This window comes from Scyliorhinus torazame, chromosome 6, assembly GCF_047496885.1.
Source record: "Scyliorhinus torazame isolate Kashiwa2021f chromosome 6, sScyTor2.1, whole genome shotgun sequence".
Lineage (NCBI taxonomy): Eukaryota > Metazoa > Chordata > Chondrichthyes > Carcharhiniformes > Scyliorhinidae > Scyliorhinus > Scyliorhinus torazame.
In genome coordinates, this window is record NC_092712.1 from 163,269,733 (window position 1) to 163,292,446 (window position 22,714).

A 22,714-nucleotide genomic window follows, 5' to 3' on the forward strand; every position below is an offset into this window, starting at 1 on the left:
TGGGGGCTTTGAGTCCCTCAGTATTCATCCAGGGAAGCAAAGGCCACAACGTCGGCCTCCATCCCCTCCTGGACTCCCGAGTCCTCTGACACCCCAAAAAATCGCCACCTCTGGACTCATCGCCACCCTTGTTTTCAGTATCCGGGACGTGACATCCGCAAATCACTGCTAGTACCCCCTGAGTTTTGGGCCCGCCCAGAACATGTAGACATAGTTCGCTGGTTCTCCCACACGTCTAGCACACTTGTCCTCCAGCCCAAAGAATTTACTCACCTGGGCCACTGTCATGTGAGCCCGGTGAACCTCCTTGAACTGAATCAGGACGAGCCTGGCACATGTTGCGGTTGCATTTACCCTCCTCAGAGCGTCTGCCCATACGCCTCCCTCCAGCTCCCCACCAAGCTCCTCCTCCCACTTGAGTTTCAGTTCCTCGGTCTCTGTGTCCTCCGCTCCCATAAGCTCCTTATAAATATCCGAGACTCACCCCTCTCCTACCTCTCCCCTGGAAACTACCCTGTCCTGGAGCCCCCTTGGTGGAAGGCGTGAAAAGGACGGGACCTGTCTACGTCCGAAATCCCGCACCTGCAAGTACCGAAAGTCATTTCCCCTTGCCAGCCCAAACTTCTCCTCCAGTGCCTTCATGCTCGCGAAGCTCCCTTCCAGGAACAAGTCGCCCATCCTTCCCACCCCCGCCCTCCGCCACGCTCGAAACCCGCCGTCCATCTTCCCCGGGCCAAATCGGTGGTTGTCGCATATTGGGGACCACACCGACGCTCCCACTTCCCCCGCATGCTTCCTCCATTGGCCCCAAATCCGCAGAACCACCACCACTATAGGGCTGGTAGAGTACCTGGCCGGCGGGAGCGGCAGAGGAGCCGTGACCAGGGCTGCCAAGCTGGTGCCCCTGCACGAAGCAGCCTCCACCCGCTCTCAAACCGACCCCGTACCCACCATCCATTTCCTTATCATGGCTATGTTAGCCGCCCAGTAGTAGTTGCTGAGGTTCGGCAACGCCAGTCCCCCCTCGCTCTGGTTCCGTTCCAGCATCCCCCTCTTTACCCACGGGGACTTCCCCGCCCAAACAAATCCCAGGATGATTTTATTGATCTTTTTAAAAATGGACCGCGGAATGAAAATAGGAAGACACTGAAAAATAAACAGGAATCTCGGGAGGATCGTCATCTTCACCGTCTGTACTCTCCCCGCTAGTGACAGCGGGAGCGCATCTCCGGAACTCGCTCCTCATTTGCTCCACCAGCTTAGACAAGTTTAACTTATGCATCCTGCCCCAGTCCCGCGCCACTTGTATCCCTAAATACCTAAAACGTTCCCCAACCAGCCTAAACGGTAGCTCCCTCGGCCTATTCCCCTGACCCCTCGCCTGCACCACAAACATCTCGCTCTTTGCCATGTTCAACTTGTACCCCGAAAACCGGCCAAATTCCCCTAGGATTTCCATAATCCCGTCCATCCCTGCCACTGGATCCGACACAAACAAAAGCAGGTCATCCGCGTACAGCGAGACCTTGTGTTCTACACCCCCCTCCCCCGACCATTCCCTTCCACCTCCTTGCCGATCTCAGAGCAATTGCCAGCAGTTCTATGGCCAACGCAAACAGCAATGGATACCCTGTCTTGTCCCATGGTATAGTCGAAAATACTCAGATGCCATCCTGTTCGTCCGTACACTAGCCTCCGGGGCCTGATATGGCAGTCTAACCCAGTCCACAAAGCCTTCCCCAAACCCAAACTGTCCCAGCACCTCCCATAAATAGTCCCACTCCACCCGGTCAAAAGCCTTTTCGGCATCCATTGCCACCACTACCTCCACCTCTCTGCATTCCGGGGGCATCATAATCACATTGAGTAGCCTTCTTAGATTGGCTACCAGCTGCATGCCCTTTACAAACCCCATGTGGTCCTCCACAATCACGTCCGGTACACAGTTTCGATTCTGGACACCAGGATCTTGGCCAATAGTTTAGCGCCAACATTAATCAAGGAGATTGGCCTATAGGACCCACAGGCTTCCGGATCTTTATCCCGTTTTAATATCAGCGAGATGGTGGCTTGCGGCATCGTCGGGGGTAACACCCCATTGTCCCTCGCCTCGTTAAACACCCTAACCAGCACCGGCCCCACTATCCCCGAGAACTTTTTGTAGAACTCCACTGGATACCCATCCGGCCTCGGAGCTTTACCCGACTGCATGGCCTTCAGGCCCCCCATTACTTCTTCAGCCCTAATCGGGGCCCTCAGCCCGTCTACCAACCCCCTGCCCACCTTTGGGAAGGTCAGCCCATCTAAGAAGCGCCTCATCCCCTCCGGCCCCGTGGGGGGTTCCGAGGTATACAGCTTGCTGTAAAAGTCCCTGAATACCCTGTTCAATCCTGCCGGGTCTCCAACTTGGTTCCCTGCCCCATCCACTACCGTCCCTATTTCCCTGGCCGCCTCCCTCTTCCTAAGTTGCTGTGCCAGCATTCTGCTGGCTTTCTCCCCATACTCATACACCCCTTGCCTTTCTGAGCTGCTCTGCGGCCTACCCAGTGGATAGCGCCCCGAGCTCCGCCTGCAATCTCCGTCGTTCCCTAAGTAGCTCTGCCCTCGGGGACTCCGCATATTCCTTGTCCATCCATATCATCTCCTGAACCAGTCTGTCCATCTCCGCCCTGGCCGTTCTGTCCCAATGGGCTCGGATTGAGATCAGTTCCCCTCTCACCACCGCCTTCAGCGCCGCCCAGAGCACCGCTGCTAAGACTTCCCCCACAGGTTGTTCTGCATGCATTTCCTCACTCTCTCACACACACCCTCATCTGCCAACAATCCCACCTCTAACCTCCATTGTGGGCGCTGGTAACTTTCTTTGCAGACCTGCAGGTTGACCCAATGTGGAGCATGGTCCGAAATAGTGATCACCGAGTATTCTGTATCCCTCACCCCCTCCAAAATGTCCCGACTCATAATAAAGAAGTCAATACGAGAATAAACCTTGTGAACATGTGAATAGAACGAGAACTCCTTCCCCGTCGGCCAGCTGATTCTCCAGGGGTCTACCCCCCCCCCCCCCCCCCCCCCCATTTGATCCATGAACCCTCTCAGTTCCCTTGCCATTGCCGGGATCCTGCGCGTTCTGGAGCACGACCGATCCAGGTCGGGATCAAGGACTGTATTAAAGTCCCCACTGATTATCAGCTTGTGCGAATCCAAGTCGGGGATTTTCCCCAGCAGCCTTTTGATGAAATCCACATCATCCCAGTTTGGAGCGTAAACATTCACTGGGACCACCCTCACCCCCTCAAACTTACCCCGGACGATGAGAAATCTACCACCCCCATCCGCAACTGTGCTGTCCGCCTCAAATTGAACCTGTTTGTTAATCATGATCGCGACCCCTCTGGTCTTAGCGTCAAGCCCCGAATGGAAGACCTGGCTAACGCAGCCCTTCCGTAATCTAATCTGGTCCGCCATTCTCAAATGTGTCTCCTGCAGCAACATTACATCCACCTTCAGAGCCCGTAAGTGCGCGAACACACGTGCCCTCTTGACCGGCCGTTTATCCCTCGAACATTCCAGGTGATCAGCCTGGTTGGCGGACACCTCGCCCCCCCCCCATGCCGATCAACCATCCCCCATCTTGGGCTCACCCCCTGCCCATGTGCTACGCCTCCTCTGGTCCGCCTCTTGGCAGCTCCCACCCCCGACCTCTTCCTCCTTGTTGCCTGGTTCACTTCCCTCCCTTGTCAGCAGATCCTCTCCCCCAGCAACAACCCCCTGTAACCTAACCCCTGCCATATACTGGCTGTATACACCCCCCCCCCAACCTCGCTCCTGTTGACTAGCTCAAAGGAGGTAGCGTGGTGACTCTCGACTCCGGTGCCACCATGTCTCCCACCTATTGTTCCCCCCCCCCCCCCCCCCCCCCCCACCCCCACCCCACCCCACCCATCAACACCACTTCCCCAGACAGCCCGATTCGAGCAATCACTCTGGGACCGAAACAGAGAGAAAACAAACAAAGAACAAAGCTCGTCCCCACAATAGTGCAATTCAAACTGTGTCATGAGGTGGGTGCTACCACCCACCCCCCTCCCAACATTACCAGAGAAATAGCAAAAAGAACCCAAACAGTCCCCCAGCACCCAATAACTTAACCTTTAACTATGACTTTGGCTTTAACTTTAAAACTTTCAAACAGACAAAAACAAACACAAGAACACCCCCAATTTTAAGTAAAAGAACATGCCTAACAACATCGCTAACACGAAGGGCAATCCACAAACAAATGCAAACATCCCTTGAAACACTCTAACTTGAGTCCATGGGTTCTCAGTTCGGCACCAGTCCATGCCCCTTAGCGAAGTCCATCGCTTCCTCCGGGTCGTCAAAATAATGTTGCTGTTCCCGGTATGTGACCCAAAGCCGCGCCGGAAAAAGTAGCCTGAACTTGACCTTCTTTTTAAACAGGATCTCCTTAATTTCTCTGCAGGCTGCCCTCCTTCTGGCCACCACCATCGCCCCCCCCCCCCACCCCCTCGCGGTTGCCTCGCCTGCACTCTGTGTGCCCTGTCCAGCTCCAACGGACGTGGGAAGAAATCCTCCCCCACCAACTTCTTCAGCATGTCTGCCACATATGCCGTGGCATCCACTCCCTCGGCCCCCTCCGAGAGCCCAATGATTCTCAGATCCTGCCGGCGAGACCTATTTTCCAGGTCCTACAGCCTGTCCATCAGCCTTGATTGTTGCTCCTTCAACTTTCTAATTTCCACGTCCGCTACCGTTTGGAAATCCGCCTGCTCCTCTACTGTCTTCCCCAATGCCTGGACCTTCTTATCCTGGGCGTCCAGCCTTTGGTCCAGTCGCTCCACCGCTTTCTGAAGCGGTTCCAAATTATCCCGCTTCAGTGCTGCAAAGCTCTCCTTCATGACCTTCAGCGTGTTGTCCAGTGCTGTCTGGACCGTCCGTTCCGTGATCCGTTCATCGGCCATCTTTCCTCCCACTTGAACTTCCACCCCACCTTTGTTCAGCCCCTTCTTCGCCTGTTTTCGTTCCCTTCTACTCCTTAAGTCCATACAACTCTGTATGGATCCAGACCTACAGTGCTGTTGTTTTCCCCTCCAGCGCTCAAAAGTTCGAAAAAGTCGGGGGAACAGGTCTAAAAGTCTGACCGGAGCAAGAGCCACCAAATGTGCGACTTTCTCCCTCATCGCCGCCACCGGAATTGGCTGCTGCCTTTTGAGGTAAATACCCAAGCCACAAGTGAGTGATGGCGGGAGGGGGTTTGTGGGGTGAGGTCATGAAGGAGGGTTTGTAGAGTGATTTGGGGGAGACAGCAGAAGTGACAAGGAGTGACTATCAGCGGGTTCCCCACTTCCTGATGCCATGTCTCTCGATCAGCTATTACCTTTGAACGAAGGACCCTTTCTTAATAAGGACACAGGGAGTCCACACCGAGTAAAGTAAGAAAAAAAGTTTTATTTACACAAACAATATATACACTACCCGATAGATCCCTACCGGGTTCCTCTGGTCGGTGCTTTACGGGTATTGGTTAATTGAGATACCCCGCTCCTAGCAGGGGAGCCCATACTCCGCAAGGAACATGGGGAAGACAAGCATAATAATAATCTTTATTAGTGTCACAAGTAGGCTTACATTAACACTGCAATGAAGTTACTGTGAAAATGCCCCAGCCACCACATTCCGACACCTGATCCGGTACACTGAGGCAGAATTCAGAATGTCCAGTACACCTAACAGCACGTCTTTCAGGACTTGTGGGAGGAAATTGGAGCATCCGGAGGAAACCCACACAGACACGGGGAGAACGTGCAGACTCCGCACAGACAGTGACCCAAGCTGGGAATCGAGCCCGTGTCCCTGGCGCTGTGAAGCAACAGTGCTAACCACTGTGCTACTGTGCCGCCCATAAAGGGGAATGTTAGGAGTGAGATTTGATCCCACGCCCCTAGACAGGGACCAGAAATCACCAGGCTTAAACAAGGCAAGCAAACACACTCCTTGAGTCTGGCACCTTAGACCACTTGGTCATTCTGACAAGTTGCATTCCCACACCGAAGGTCCCGTGTGGGATATTACACCGATCTCCCTGGGAGACGGCAAGCAAATGTACCAGGGTTTGCTTGTTGTACACACCACATGGTGAGCCCCTGCCAGCCGTTGGCTTAATAACATAAAGGGTCCCAGTAGACACAAGGGTGGTTAAGCTATTTGCAGACCTGCCTCCCACAATTTAATCAGGTTGGAGGTGGGAAGATGGTGGGGTCCCCACCCTCTGCCCTACCACCTGATTAAAGAAACCTGCAGGCACTGGACCTACCATATGGAAGGGCACGATATTCCGCCATGATAGTGCATGTTGTTTCAATTGGATCATGGTATTGAACATGATGATGAGCCATGATCAGAATGAATGACGGAGCAGGCTCGAAGTGCTGAATGGCCTCCTCCTACTTCTATTTTCTATGTTTCTATGCAGGGTTCCACTAAGATGATGCATGGCTTTAAATACTTCTCAATACAGTTACCTTCAGTACCTTGTCGAAATAAGCATTACACATGTGTGAGCCTCAATAATGGTTCTCTGCAGGCTAGCAAGGGAAATACTCCCCTAAGCCAAAGTCCATAAGATGCTCATTGCCAACAGTGGGGTTTCTTTCTGCTTGAAGGGTATCAAAATAATTGTCGTTACCCACCCCCCCCTCCCCCAAATGTGACTGTCCCGATCACTGAATAATCAGGGGAGTTGAAGTTTATCTCTCCCTGATCGGGTACATTGAGAAATTCAAAGTTCTCTCAGGATGACATCTCTTCTCAGCAGAGGGTCAACATGGCTCCCAATGATCTACGCGTATCTGAGAATTCCCACTTTAGGGACAATAAAATTCCAGACAGGGTCAGCTGTCTGAAACAAGTAAAGAGGCACTTCACTGCCATGCTGTGTTACCTCAATGGGGGGTTTACACTCCCATTTTAGTGGGCAGGAATAGCGGCGGGGGCGGAGAATCGAGGGGTAGCCCCAAAATGGCTTTCACGCTGGTGGGATTTCACCGCTCGATTATCTCCATCCCTGCCAGTGATGTAACGTGACTGCCATTTTAACTTATGTATTGGTGAGGCCTTTAAAAAAAGCACCCTGATCTTTAACTTACTAAAAGGCTGGGAGCCCATCCTACAAGTTTGACATCATGGGATACACCCCTTCAACCCCTTCAACTTTTATGCACTAAGGGCGTGATTCTCCCAAAACATTTCTAAGCTCATTTGTGGCAGGTTTTTCAGGGAGTTTCCCACCAGCGCTGCCAGCGAGTTCCCCGCCGCACTTTTAATGATACTTGGTCACTTTTTTGGACTCTGAGGAGTTCCTTACTGGTTTAGCCCCACACTTAGGGTGCAATTCTCCGGCCTCGTTGTGCTGTCACTGTGTGAAAAGAGGCCAACGAATAGCGGGAGAGGCCGATGCAACCAGCCCGTAGGTGAAATTGGGATCTCGCTGTAGCGTGGCGAGAAACCATTATCTTCACTTAAGCCCTATTTCTACACAATTAACGGGAGTCACCCAATGTCCAACTACCTCCCGTGATTCAGTGGCCACCCCAGCAAGTTCTCACGTTGGCCGATTAGTACTCCTTTTTAAAATCGTGAACCTGGTGTAAGAGATTCTGTGGGGAGCTAAGGAGGTGAGTAGCCATCTTTGCCCACAGGCAAAGGGCCCAAGGGCACTGGGCATGACACACCAGTACTCAACGGGGGATGGGGGACCCTTAGCTGGGGGTGGGGGACCCTCTGCAGGGGTAAGCCCCCATGGGAATGTGGGGAAGGGGGGGGATGCACTGGGGTGGCAACTGCGAGTGGCACCACCATGCCAACACCTGGATTGTGTGTACATGTTCCCGAGGGCAACCCTTGACCCTGCCCATTTGCCCCACCGACCACCCATATCCCCCACAGACTTCTGAAGCTTCAGGCGTGTGGTTAAATGTTATTGCTAATCAGGAATTGGCAATCGTGATTAAGTAAAGTAATCTTTATTGTCACAAGTAGGCTTACATTACACTGCAATGAAATTACTGTGAAAAGCCCCTAGTCGCCATATTCTGTTGCCTGTTTGGATACACAGAGTGAGAATTCAGAATGTCCAAATTACATCACAGCACATCTTTCGGGACTTCTGTGAGGAAACCGGAGCACCCGGAGGAAACCCAGTCAGACACAGGGCGAACGTGCAGACTCCACACAGACAGTGACCCAAGCCGGGAATTGAACCTGGGACCCTGGGGCTGTGAAGCCACAGTGCTACCCACTGTGCTACCGTGCTAAGTGTAATCTGAAGACTGATTTGCTCGATCCTTAAACAGAGTATTGCAAACATGTTTTGATGTCTAAATTTTCCGAGATCAGAACAGCACAAGTGATGAAACAGCCATAAATTACTCATTATAGCACTTCTATTCTGACAACAGGAGAAATCCCTCTGTGTTTTAAATGTAATAATATTATCACTACAGGGAAGAAGCCATACTCCAGGACCACTTAACTCTGAAAACCTACCTGACAAAGCTCAAAATATGCTCACTTCAACCTTTTGCCTTTCCACATCCTTTCAATCTTCAAGATCCTCCTTAAAGCCGACCCTTTCAACTGAGCTTTGAACATCTCTCCTCCCACACAGTTTTCTCAAGATACTTTGCTGCATTAATGTATTTGTTTTTAAGAAAAGTTGCCATTCTTGTTTTGGCTCATGAATAACTCATTTCATTTCCTCAGAGTGCTTTATCACAGAAGGAGATTGAAATAGCCTATTTCAATATGATCTCGGTACAATATGCAGTGCCATTGATGGCAGGCGAAGATAAGAATGCAGCTTTGATTTCTGTGTTCAACCGGTAAATACGTTTACAGATTCTAACCAACAAAGATTGCTCATTGGCGAATCCCCCCACCTCCAACATTTCACCAGTAATATATTTGCCACTACCGGCCTTATAGCATTCTTGGTATGGCCCCTGTTTCTGGTTAGCCAAACTTTTGTGACGTGCTGCTGGCTGCTATCGATACAGAAACAGTACTGAGGAAAGGCAGCAAGGGTCAAGATGAAGCGACACTGAGAGATAAGGACAGAGAATTGGAACAGTGTCTGGTGAGGGGTGATGGATAACGTTGTCCAACAGTGAACAAACTGCTTTTGGAGCAAGCAAGGAGACGGATTCAGGGCTTGCCCTGTCCACTACATGCATTGGCTTTGTAACTCTGAGAATGGAATAAAATTTAAATTTTTAAAGCTGCAGAGATAGACTCTGAGCTGGGAGATGTACTAAAGCTTGGGACAGCCACTGGAGGGTCAAAATGAGGAAAGGCCACTGTCTAAGACCTTTCCAGCACAGTATATCAAGGGGCAGGAAACTGTGGAAAACCCCATGGCTTTAAGCCTGACATGGAATGCACATTGTAAATATCAAGAGTATTGAAATTGTATTGAGTTATCCCAGCGTGGAACATGCTGGGCTGGATTCTCCGTTCTGAAGATGAATGTGCTCACCAGCGGAGACGCGCTACTGGTCTTCGCTAACGCTAGGAGTGGAACCAAGGTGCGATTCCCTCTCCTTCACCATACTAATTTATACATGGAAGAGAGCTCACCAGATTTCGTCGGAATCCCGGTATCGGCTACCATTTTGAGCGGGTGGCCCAATACCGAGGTCCAGCAGCGGTCCCCCCCACCCCCCCCCCCCTTACCCCCACAAATCCTGCCCCCCCAACCTCCGCTGACAAGTAGGGGGAATTCCCCGTGCCCCCACCATGGGAATAACAGGTCGCCTCCCCACAGCACACATACATTAAGGTGAGCCGCACTCCCCACTGACTGGACCCGCCCACCAACCTCCATAAGAACCCCCCAGCTCCCCTTCCGACCTTCCCATCAGAGACCCCCTAACAGGCACTCATCAGAGACCCTCTAAGTGAGAACCTCATCAGACCCCCAATCAGTGATTGACAATTTTATGATTCTAGGGATAGCTGCTTGGTGAATTTTAAATCTATATTTCGCTTCAGCTTGCATGCATCTCCATTGCCTTGCTTTGATGCTAACCACAATATTTCTAAACACTCTTGATATGATAGACAGTTCCTCGCCTCAGCAAAACCAACAAAGTGGTTTCACTTCCTCTATTTGACAACAGAAAGCACTTAGCTGGGCTTGCATTGTGGGGGTGTGGGAGGGCATCTTCCTGATGGACTTTGGGGGGGCACCTCAGTTATACATTGACCCCTTTGACCCAGCATGGGGTCTACCTCGTCAGGGCCACGCTTGGGAAAATTTGCACAAAATCCTGCCAGGAGAACTTCTCGTGTAGGGGTTGGTGCATAATAGGGGCGGTTGGGGGAGAGAAGGTGCGGGGGCAGGGGGGGGAGGCATGGGCTTCCAACCTATTGATCAAATACAAATGGGTGCAAGTCACCGATTTGCATCCTCCCGCCAGTGTGGGGTGCGTAGCTCGCTGCCGCTGCCGGCGGGGAACTGGAACATCAGAACATAATTGGCACCTGCGCAGATCATGGGCAGAATTCTTTGGTCTCCGACTCCGAAATCGCGTTCAGCAGTCTGCTGGAGAATCCATGTTGATGCCGAAATCGGGGGCGATACCGGTTTTACGATGCACCGCCCCCTCCAAAACAGCGCCGTCGGGACGGCCTCAGGACGTTACTTGAGGCCCTCCCCGATGCTCCGCCCCAATGGGCCGAGTTCCCAATGGCGTCGGGCGCATGTGGTATTTTTTTACGGGAATCGGCGTGGCGGCTGCGGACTAAGTCCACTGCCGCCACAGTCGGGGGGCGGGGGGGGGGATCCGATCCGCGTGCAGGGGGGTTGTGGCGGGGTCTGGGGGCACTGGTGGGGGGTGGTCCAGGGGTGGCGAGCCTGGCAAAATGGGGGCACTATTTGACCAGGTCAGGTCCACGCGCGACTGGCGCCATGTTGCAACACGCGGCCGCTGCAGGCCACCACCATGCGCATGCGCAGCCATGGACCAGGTAATTCTCCGGCCGTATATGGAGTGTTGTGTGCCTACTAGCCCCCCACCAGATGGAGGATCGGTGGCCGTTTTCCGCCGTTTCTTCAGTCACAAACACTACCGTTCCCACGCTGGCGTCAGCACTTAGTCTCAAAATCGGAGAATCCAGCCCCATATTGCTCAGCCGATGCTCCATTTTCTGCCGGATCAGGAAATCCATTAATGCCATCGGGAATGGAGAAACCACCCCGCTGTCTGGAGAACAATTGAATTTAATTGCACTTCTTGTAATTTGAAAAGCTTTGGAATGTACTTCTACAAATTAAATAATAAATTATATTCCTGGAAAAAAACTGCAGATGTAGATATACAACAGGAAAATATCATTTTGGTTTTATCCTGTTGATGCAAATTCAATTTATCATGTGCAGAGCAGATTCTGGTCCTGCCCTGCTCACAACTCTACAGCCACCAATGAAATATAACTTTTAAAAGTGTCTATTTCAAATCTTTCCATGAAGCCAGGATGAGCTAGAGTGGTAACCTGACTTCTCAGTCACCATTGTTAGACGTTTAGCTGTTGTTGTATAAAGAGTCAAAGGTTCTGCTCCTTTTCACAATCACCTTTATTTTACTTTAACAGACTCTGCACAAAACTCTGTCATCACATCACCTGACCCAAAGCCCACCTGGAGCCTCTTTACATATCAGTGTCAATTATTGGATATTTAACATAAATGAGACAACTAATTGGAATGTCTCTTAACCCATTACTTAACAGGCTCCCCTTCCTTGGAGAAAAAAATAATTAGGTGAAAACAAAATTACAAGAAACTCAAAAACACATGCAATTTCTCCCCTTTTTTTATTTTTGGAAGAAACAATACAGTCACAGAAACAGGACGCCCTTCATTAACAATATCCGAAAGTTTCTGTGAACTAGCCCCTCTTTTTATAAAACAGTCTGACAATTGATAGCTACTGTCGACCCATTTAATTTTTGCTACCTCCCCTCTGTCCAACATCTGCTTCAAACTTGCAATGTCTATCCTTCACCTTTTCTCATTGACACTTTTTGTCGAGTGCACATTTTCCTACAGGGATTTATTGTCAATGTGACATTCAATAGGTATATTACCGAAATCCCCTAATCCCAAAATTTCTTTCAATATCTGAGATATATAAAAGGCCATATCCACCGCCTCTACAAGGCTTAACATCTCAGCAGCCAAAGTGTTTTTGACCACTCTCCTTATTTTCTTTGTTTCCCACACAAGAGGGCAATATTTACCATTGTTCCCCAAAAGGAAAATTATAAAACTTCCTGCGCTTGAAACCCCATCATATAAATTTCCATAGGACTCATCACTATAAACTATGAGTTTCAAGTGCCTAAGGTCATCTAAAACCGGGAACCTCAAAACACACTCCTGCATTTTTAGTTTGACCAACGCTTTATTTGCTCTTATTATGTCTTCCACTTTGGATTTCCAGTCCAATATATTTAAATGCCCCGGAAGCCTGACTTCCAACCCTGAATTCTTTCCTCAAACCAGAGATTACAATAGCTTCAAAATCGCTAGTCCCACCCCACAAAAAAATCATTCACATGCATCATAAAGATACCAGAAAGATTTCCTTTATGGTGCTAGTAAAACATTGCCGGATCTGCTTTCAACTGGCAACAGCCTAACTTTAACAAAACTGGCCTTATCGAAAAATACCAGACTCTAGAAGCATCATTTAATCCATATACACATTCGCTCAACTTCCAGAGTACTCCTTCTGTGTTAGCTGCCTCTTTAGGAGGACGGAGAAAAATGTCTCTCTGGAGCTGATGCCCCTGCAAAAAGGCAGCTTTTATATCTATAGATTTGCATTCCCATGCCTTTGTGGCTAATAGAGCCAAGAAGATCTTTAAAATAATCTTTCCTGCCGTAGGTGAATCTACCCTTAAATCCTGATCTTCTAAGTTTTCTTCAATTCCCCTTGCCACAAGCCTGGCCTTTGCCTTATAAGTTCCATCTGGAAGAACCTTTTCCGTGCAAATCCATCTGTGGGATAGAGCTCTTTGTCCCCTATCCGGTACTTCCATGATACCCCAAATTCACTCCAACTATGCAGTTCTTGCTGTTTGGCATCTTTGATAACCTTTTCATCTAATTTATTGGAAGCCACCAAAATCTCATGTGCATGTGAGCTTCTACTCCTATTAGTATTCGTAGTCTAACTTATGTTCCAAGGCCTTGATAAACTATGTCCCCTCTCCCACCTGGTATCTCAATCTGTACTGCTACTGCTCGATCTTTCCGTTCTGCTGTGGGATGTCCTTTCAATAGTTCTCAACCTTATCCTGCTGATCTGTTCACTATCCGATGTACTATCTGAACTGGCACTGCGTTTCTGTGCCCTCCATTTTTGAACTTTGTGTTCCCAATCCATTGTATTGACTCCCTCCCCTGAATGCTGTACGTTCAACCAATGTTTATACTTTCCAGTGGTCTTCCCTGCTCTACTAATAACAGTTGCATCCTTCCATTGACTAGATCCTTCAGGCAATTATGCCACTTATGTACCAGCTTTTGGCAGTTGCCCTTTCGGAAAAATGGCCTGTTCTAATTCATCAAAAGTGTTGTGTTCCTCTGCAGAAACCCTGGCTATATCAGTTAACTGGTCCTCATAGTTCTGTAACACGTGCATACCAGATGACCGTGGTTCCTCGTCATGTCTGTCTGCTCTGTCTAAATATGAAAATTTGTAATCTGTACCCATTATCCTTGATGAATGTACCCTAACAGTTTGATTGCCATGTTGCAAAATAATTGTTTTGCCATCTATGTCTATGACCTTCCCTGGCCTTTCCATTCATTAAAATTGTCCCTCTTACAGTATACTATGTCTCCTTGCTGAAAAACGGTATTTGATGGCCGTACATTATGCCTTAAAGCTCTGTGAATTCTTTCAGAGACGTCTGCTTCCAAAAAAGCTTTTCTACTGCTATGTAATGCATTTAAATGCTCAGCAAAGGCAGAGCTAATTGTAATCCCTGCCCAAGCTGGAGGCTGGTCATCCAAAATGGGCGGAACTTTAGGATTTCTACCAAACACTAATTGACAGGGACTATAGCCCCCAACCATCTGCAATGAATTTTTTGCATGTACCGCCCATGCTAAAGCTGAATTTATTTTGCAGTTTGGTCTATCTGCCAAAATTTTCCGGAGCATGTCATCTGTTACTGCATAGTTTCTTTCACATATACCATTACTAAATGGTCTTTCTGCAGCCGTATTCATAACTGTGATAGTCACATTTTCACACATATCCCTAAACTCATCATTTGCAAATTTTCCCCAATTGTCCGTAAGGAATTTTGTCGGTGGGCCCATTCCTGCCTTTATCCATTTTTCCACGATTTGATCGAGAATTACTCTCTTTTCTTTACTTCATACAATCGTTCATTGACTAAATCTGGTTGCTAAATCTACAAAATGCAAAATAAATATATTATTGGCTTTATCCCAGATCCGTGGTCACAATGTCGTTAAAATCACTGGCCAAAGGTAGGGTTGCTATCGGTTGTGCTGGTGTCCTTATGTACTTCCTACAAACTTCACAGCGATCACTAACCTGTTCTATCAACTTAGTATAGTCTTCATCCCTTACTCCTGCATCCTGTAATACAGTTTTCAGCCTCCGAGGAGACGGATGCGCAAATTGCCTATGCAGTTTTAACACAACAAGCTATTTATCAGCTAAAGTCCCATTTTCAACTGCCATTAACACATCCTTAACAACTGTACTTGAAATATTATTTCTCAGTAATGGAATGCAATAGTGTCCTGACTGTGTAAATTGTAAGTCCACCGTCTTTCCAAAAACTGTTGCCTTATCCTGTTCCATATCCAGTTTCATGTGTGCTTTCTTCATCGACGGTCTGCTCAGAAGCAAATGTATCTCACTTGATACAACATCCGTGCTAATGAAATGATTCACTCCAGCAATATTGCAAGGGATCACCACTCTTTTCAGCGACTTCAGAGTATTATCATCCCCAAACCTGAAACTTGTGGAACTTTCAAATTCCTTAACCTTGTTACAGTTTTCAGCATTCAAGGAGTCCAGGTAACCTTTTAATCAGTCAATTCCACACACAGTAGATGTGCAGCCACTGTCCAATACAGCACAATTGAAGGATTCTGCAACCAACACCCTCATTACTGGTGTAAAACTGCTTGTTAATCGGACAATGCCTTCTTTCTGGTCACTATCTTTTTCCTCTTCTGACTCTTCCGTGTCATGTGTCACTTCAAACACTCTATTATAACGTGTTGGATAGTTGAAAGCATAATGGTATTGAGAGTCACATCGAAAACATCGATTTATCATGTCCCGTGCATTTCTGGGGTTCATCTTCCTATTGTAGGTTCTAACTGGGTTTCTGTCTTCATACTTTCCGGGTCTCTGGATAATCATGCTGCAGGGAGGGCAAAGCTAAGGAGCTTTTACATTCACCGTATAAAATCCAACTGTCGGTACGCAGCTTTCAAACCCTTAACAGTGCCGTCTAACATAAACGACCAAACATCTGTAGGCCCAATGAAAGGAACTCTTCTCTTACTGCCTCCTCAAACGCGAAAATTTGATGATTCAGGCTTATTATATGTTCTTGTTATCATCAAAGGTTCATTTTTCCGATACTGTTGCACCATTTTATATCAAACAAAATTTAATTTTAATTGAAACCCCACCAGATAATTTACAGCTTTCCTAAAGTAACGATTAACTCAGAAAATCTACACAGATCATTAGTTAAAATAAAGTACACAGAAGCATATCTACTGTACTGGGGAGTACATTGCTCATGTTAAGTACTTTTGCACATGATCTGGAAATGTGATCCTATTGTGAAATCTGGAGTGGGATTTTCCCCCTCACCATCACCACCACACAGCAGCCTGCTGGCAACAGGACGGGTGAGCCACACAAAACGCCGTAGACATCGATGGGACCGAACGTCCCACCCGGGCCACTGTCAGTAAGCATGTTGTCGGGGTGGGGGCGTAAAATCCCCCCCCCTCCCCCAACCCCTCATGTTTTCTTTGACTGGAGCTATATAAGAAAGGACAGACTCATGGCTCTCTTAGATTTTCTAAGCAATGAGTTTAGATATTGATCCGTGATGGCTATTAGTCCTGGTTATGGATCACAGTCCCCTTTGCTGACTTAATAACAACTAAACACTTTGAAAAAGTATACTGCATGTAAAGCACTTTGAGGCTTTTAAACATAATGATAAATGGGCATACTACATTGCCTCATGACTACCGCATGACTTTTAATACCCGAGTTTCAGAATTTGTTTTAGATTCAGTGGATGAGAGTGTTGTGAATATTTGGAATGTGGAAACTGGAGGACTGATTTTAACCCTGCCCATCGGCAACGGGTGAGCTAGTTGAGTGGGTAAAACGACAGTCAGGTGTTTGCAGCTTTGTTCCCGGCATTGTTGTGCACACCACCAATTAAACAGCAAGACCAAAATGCTGCCCAGTTGGAAATAGGAAATAAAACAGAAAATACTGGAAATGCTCAGCAGGTTCAGAATCAGAGTTAACGTTACAGGTCTGTGACCTTTCCGAAATGGTCTGCTGACCATTTAAACAGCACTGTTTCTGCTTCGTTGTACCTTCAAGCTTTTCACAGTCTGGTTATTGAGCTTCACACAGAGTATTTCTGAGATGTAACATTGGGAACCGCCTGCTCTGAGATGTTACTCGCCTCCTAGTTTAATTTCCAGATAAAGATAGACCTGTCAGTTTAATTCATATAGACAAAATTATACTAAATTGAAAAGTTGTGGTGCAATATTTAGTGCAAGAACAACAAAAAGACAATCAGCCGCATTCTCCGTTCCTGAAACGGAGGTGTTGATGGCGGGCCAGGATTTGTGGAGTTCTACAACAGCAAAACTAGCACCACACCTGGACCAATTCATTGACTGTTGAGGGACAAGCACCAGCACCACGTGAACATGATCAAATCCAGTCGAAAACGTGTTGATCGCTGGGGTTGGGATTGACACTCGAGAGGATGACAAGTTGCAGCCGCAAATTAGCACTCCACCCCCCACACACACTCATCCCAGCCACAAGATGGTACTGGTTGTGCTGGAGCGTATCCATCCCGTTGATAGATCAGAGGGTACCTCGAAGGGATGTCCTGGCGGGCACCCATATGGCCCGTGGCGCTAGATTCATATTGGGCAGTAAGCGGCAAACACAGCCGCATGGCTGTCTGGCAGGCTGTAAAACGGTGGTCCACGGCCCACCTCCTGGCTGACCCTTGCTACTCCCCCCAGCCATGGCAGAAGCTCCTCCGGCACAACTGTCAGCTGTCTTTCCCCCTCATAAGCTCACGGCAACTGTTTCACGATTTTTGAAAGTACAAGTGAACCTCGCCGTTGGAAATGTCCCCCGCTGGAGGCAGAGGATTGTGGAGGCCCAGGAGAATATCAGACCCGGTAATGATATGCCAATGGCATTTACTGTACATGTAAAGGGGAACACATTGACGCCACTGTCGAGGCATCGGATATTTGCGATTGTGAACCCGGCGCCGGCCACGATTTCAGCCCCAAAACGAATTCTCCACCCAGTAGCATTTGGCGATTCACGTCGGCCGACGGAGAATCCCGCCCAATACTTATAACATGCGACTGAAACGAAACCTTTCAGAACGCATTGAAGATAAGAAAGAAAGGTTTACATTTATACACTGCTTTCCACGGCTAATTAATTCCCTTTCTATCTAAGTGAATGTGTTTACACTTGGACCCGATGGTCCAAACATAGACAAAAGAACTGAATTCAAGGTGAGGTGAGAGTGACACCAAGGCAGAATTTTACCAGGTGTGGCATCAAGGACCCCTGGCAAAATTGAAGTCAATGGGAATCAGGCAGAAAACTCTTCATTTGTTGGAGTCATACTTAGCACAAAGCAAGTTAGTTGTGGTTGTTGGAGATCAATCATCTCAGGCCCAGGTCATCTCTGCAAGAGTTCCTCAGAGCAGTGTCCTAACAATCTTCAACTGTGTCATCAATGACTTTCCCTCCATCATAAGGTCAGAAGTGGTGATGTCCGCTGATGATTTCACAGTGTTCAGTGGAATTCAGCCTGAACATGGCTGTAGCAAGGCCTGGGCTGATTAGTAGAAAGTAATATTTTGTGCCGCACAAATGTGAGGCAATGTCCATCCCCAACAAGAAAGAATCCACCCATTCCTCTCGACATTCAATGGCATTACCATTGCTGAATTTCCCACCGTGAACATCCTGGGGTTACTTTAATAAGGACACGGAGTCCACACCGAGTAAGAATAATAAACTTGTTTTTTTTACAACTACGATATATACAACTTCCTGTAGATCCCAATTGGGTCTCTCCTCAGTCAGTGCCTTACTGGCCGATCCTTCATACTCAGTTGAATGGAGTTCCCCCACCCCTCAGCGGGGGAGCTCGTAGTCCGCGAGAACCACGGGGAAGATAATCATTCCCACCCTGTAAGTTCCGTGTGGGATATTACAGTTACCAATGACTAGAAACTGAACTGGATAAGCCATATAAATACTGTGGCTACAAGAGCTGGTTAGAGGAGGAGAATTTTGTGTCGACTCACATTCTGACTCCCCAAAGCCTGCCCACCATCGACAAGGCACAGATCAGGAGTGAAATGGAATACTCTGCACTTGCCTTGATGAGTACAGCTCCAACAACAGTCTTGACACCATCTATGAAAAAGCAGTCCACTTGAACAGCACCCCATCCACAACTCAAATATGAACTTAGTTCACTATGGCAAGAAGTGGCGGCAGTGTGTACCATTTGCACTGCAACAACTCGCAAAGACTCCTCTATCAGCGACTTCCAAACCCATGGCACCTCACACCTAGAAGACAAAGGCAACACCGCCACGTGTAAGCTCCCCTCCAAGCCACACACCATCCTGCCTTGGAATTATACTGTCATTCCTTCAGCATCGCTGGATCAAAACCCTGGAACTCCCTTTTCAACATTTCGGGAGTATATCCACACCACATAGGAACATAAGAACTAGGAGCAGGAGTAGGCCAGCTGGCCCCTCGAGCCTGCTCCACCATTCAATGAGATCATGGCTGATCTTTTGTGGACTCAGCTCCACTTTCCGGCCCGAACACCATAACCCTTAATCCCTTTATTCTTCAAAAAACTATCTATCTTTATCTTAAAAACATTGAATGAAGGAGCCTCTACTGCTTCACTGGGCAAGGAATTCCATAGATTCACAACCCTTTGGGTGAAGAAGTTTCTCCTAAACTCAGTCCTAAATCTACTTCCCCTTATTTTGAGGCTATGCCTCCTAGTTCTGCTTTCACCCGCCAGTGGAAACAACCTGCCCGCATCTATCCTATCTGTTCCCTTCATAATCTTATATGTTTCTATAAGATCCCCCCTCATCCTTCTAAATTCCAACGAGTACAGTCCCAGTCTACTCAACCTCTCCTCGTAATCCAACCCCTTCAGCTCTGGGATTAACCTAGTGAATCTCCTCTGCACACCCTCCAGTGCCAGTACGTCCTTTCTCAAGTAAGGAGACCAAAACTGAACACAATACTCCAGGTGTGGCCTCACTAACACCTTATACAATTGCAGCAGAACCTCCCTAGTCTTAAACTCCATCCCTCTAGCAATGAAGGACAAAATTCTATTTGCCTTCTTAATCACCTGTTGCACCTGAAAACCAACTTTTTGCGACTCATGCACTAGCACACCCAGGTCTCTCTGCACAGCAGCATGTTTTAATATTTTATCATTTAAATAATAATCCCTTTTGCTGTTATTCCTACCAAAATGGATAACCTCACATAGACTGCAACAGCTCAAGAAGGTATCTCACCAAAAGCTTTCCAAAGACAATCAGAGATGGGGAACAAATGCTGGCCTTACCAGTGATGTTCATATCCCTTGAAAGAATCATTTTTTAAAAAACTAATTGCACTCAGCAATGTTCAATGGTGGCATGGAAGCACAGTGTTTAGCACTGTTGCTTCACAGCTCCAGGGTCCCAGGTTTGATTCCCAGTTTGAGTAACTTGTGCGGAGTCTGCACGTTCTCCCCTTGTCTGCATGGGTTTCCACCAGGTGCTCCAGTTTCCTCCCACAGTCCAAAGATGTGCGGGTTAGGTGGATTCGCCATGCTAAATTGCCCTTCAAGTCCAAAAAGGTTAGGTAGGATTACTGGATTACGGGGATAGGGTGGAGGTGTGAGTTTAAATAAGTGCTCTTTCCAAGGGCTGGTGCAGACTCGATGGGCCAAATGGTCTCCTTCTGCACTGTAATTTCTATGATTCTATGTTCCACATGAGAGCAATGATAACTTAATCTGTTTTTGGTGGTGTTGGTTGAGGATATTAGGAGAACTCCCGGCTCATTTTCAAAATAACAAATTGCCACAGGGTCTTTGCATCTACCTGAGCAGACAGGTAATTCTTGACTTTAACATTTCTTCAGCTTTACACTGAAATGTCAGCCCAGGTTGTGCACTTACATCTCTGGTGCCACTTAGACCCATGACCTTCTAATTTATAGGTGAAAAGCTACCATTGAATCAAGCTGATATTTGAAAACGAATACAGACCCAGCAGAGAAGCCAAAAAGAACAGCATAGAAAACTCCAGAATCCATTTAAAATGGTAGAGGCAGATTTATTCCTGGCAGAATAATTATTAGTGCGGAATAATAACAATTATGTGTTCATGAAGAACAAGCACACAGAGGTGAGAAACTATTATTCTGTTTAAAGGCTTTTATCCTGGCACTGGTCTGACTTGGATTTCAGGAGACCACCATTTGTGACCTGCTTTTATATTCATAAATAGGGCTTTTCTGTCCCACTGGTGGAACTGTAGTCCCAGTTTTTCATGAAACAATCGCCTTTTATGAAAAGTTACTTTTGAAGTGTTCAACTACACCATGTCGGTGGTTGAAATTGTGCTAGATGACGGAAGGCAACAGCTTCAGACTTCCCATTATATTATCAGCCATGCCAGTCAGCATGTCACTGCCCTTCCAAACTATTGCCCCATCTCCAACCTTCCTTTCCTCTCCAAATGCATGTTGTCATCTTCCAAATGTATCCCCATTTTACCCTGAACACCATTTTTCAATCTCTCCAATTAATATTCCACCCCTGCCTCAGTACCAAAATGGCTCTTAGTTGTATTAAATAAAGTTTGTATTGAGTATAAGCCGCATTACCACTGATTTGTCTGTTTCATCAGTTGAAGCCAGTAGAGGCGATAACACAGCATTAATTTTCACATGTACACTGATGACACATTTTCTACTTCACGAACACCTCTCTTGACCCATCCACATTATCAGACTGCTTATCCAGCATTAATTACTAGATTAGCAGAGACTTCCCCCAATTAAATATTGGGAAATCTGAAGCCATTACTTTCATTTAAAAATTTTTTTTTTTTCAAATTTAGAGTATTCAATTATTTGTTTCCAATTAAGGGGCAATTTAGCATCGCCAACCTGCTCATCCTTTTTAGGTTGTGGAAGTGGGACCCACCCAGACACGGGGAGAATGTGCAAGCTCCATACGGACAGTGACCCCGGGCCAGGATCGAACCCGGGTCCTCAGCGGCGTGAGGCAGCAGTGCTAACCACTGTGCCACCGTGCTACCCACTAGCCATCACTTTCAATACCTGCTCCAAACTCCCTTCCCTAGCTACTAATTCCACCCCTCTGTCTGGCAACTGTCTCAGTCTAAACTAGACTGGTTATGACCTTGGTGTTATTTTTGACCTCAAGATGAACCTCCAACCACACATCTGTGACATTACTAAGGCTATACATTTCCACTTCTGTAATATGACCCGACTTTGTCCCTATCTCAGCTCATTTGCTGCTGCAGCCCTCAATCATGGCTTTGTTACCTCTAGATTTTCCAATGCACGTCTAGTTTACGTCTCAGGGACTGTCCTCCATAAAACTGACACTATCTAAACTCTGCTTACTCACACAAAGTCCCACTCACATATCACCTCAATGCTTAGCGACTTTTAGGTCAATACCATTTGTGTCAAATCTCTCCTTCATGGTAGCACAGTGGTTAGCACTGTTGCTTCACAGCTCCAGGGTCCCAGGTTCGATTCCCGGCTTGGATCACTGTCTGTGCGGAGGCTGCACGTTCTCCCGTGTCTGCGTGGGTTTCTTGCGGGTGCTCTGGGTTCCTCTCACAGTCCAAAGATGAGCAGGTTAGGTGGATTGGCTATGCTAAATTGCCCTTAGTGTCCAAAAGAACGGTTGGGTGGGGTTACGGGGACGGGGTGGAGATAGGGGCTTGGGTGGGTTGCTCTTTCCAAGGGCCAGTGCAGACTCGATGGGCCAAATGGCCTCCTTCTGCACTGTAAATTCTATGATTCTATGATTCATAGCGCCAGGGTCGATTCCCGGCTTGGGTCACTGTCTGTGTGGAGTCTGCACGTTCTCCCTGTGTCTGCGAGAGTTTCCTCCGGGTGCTCCGGTTTCTTCCCACAAGTCCCGAAAGATGCGATGTTCGGTGAGTTGGGCATTCTGAATTCTCCCTCTGTGTACCCGAACAGATGCCGGAATGTGGCGACTAGGGGCTTTTCACAGT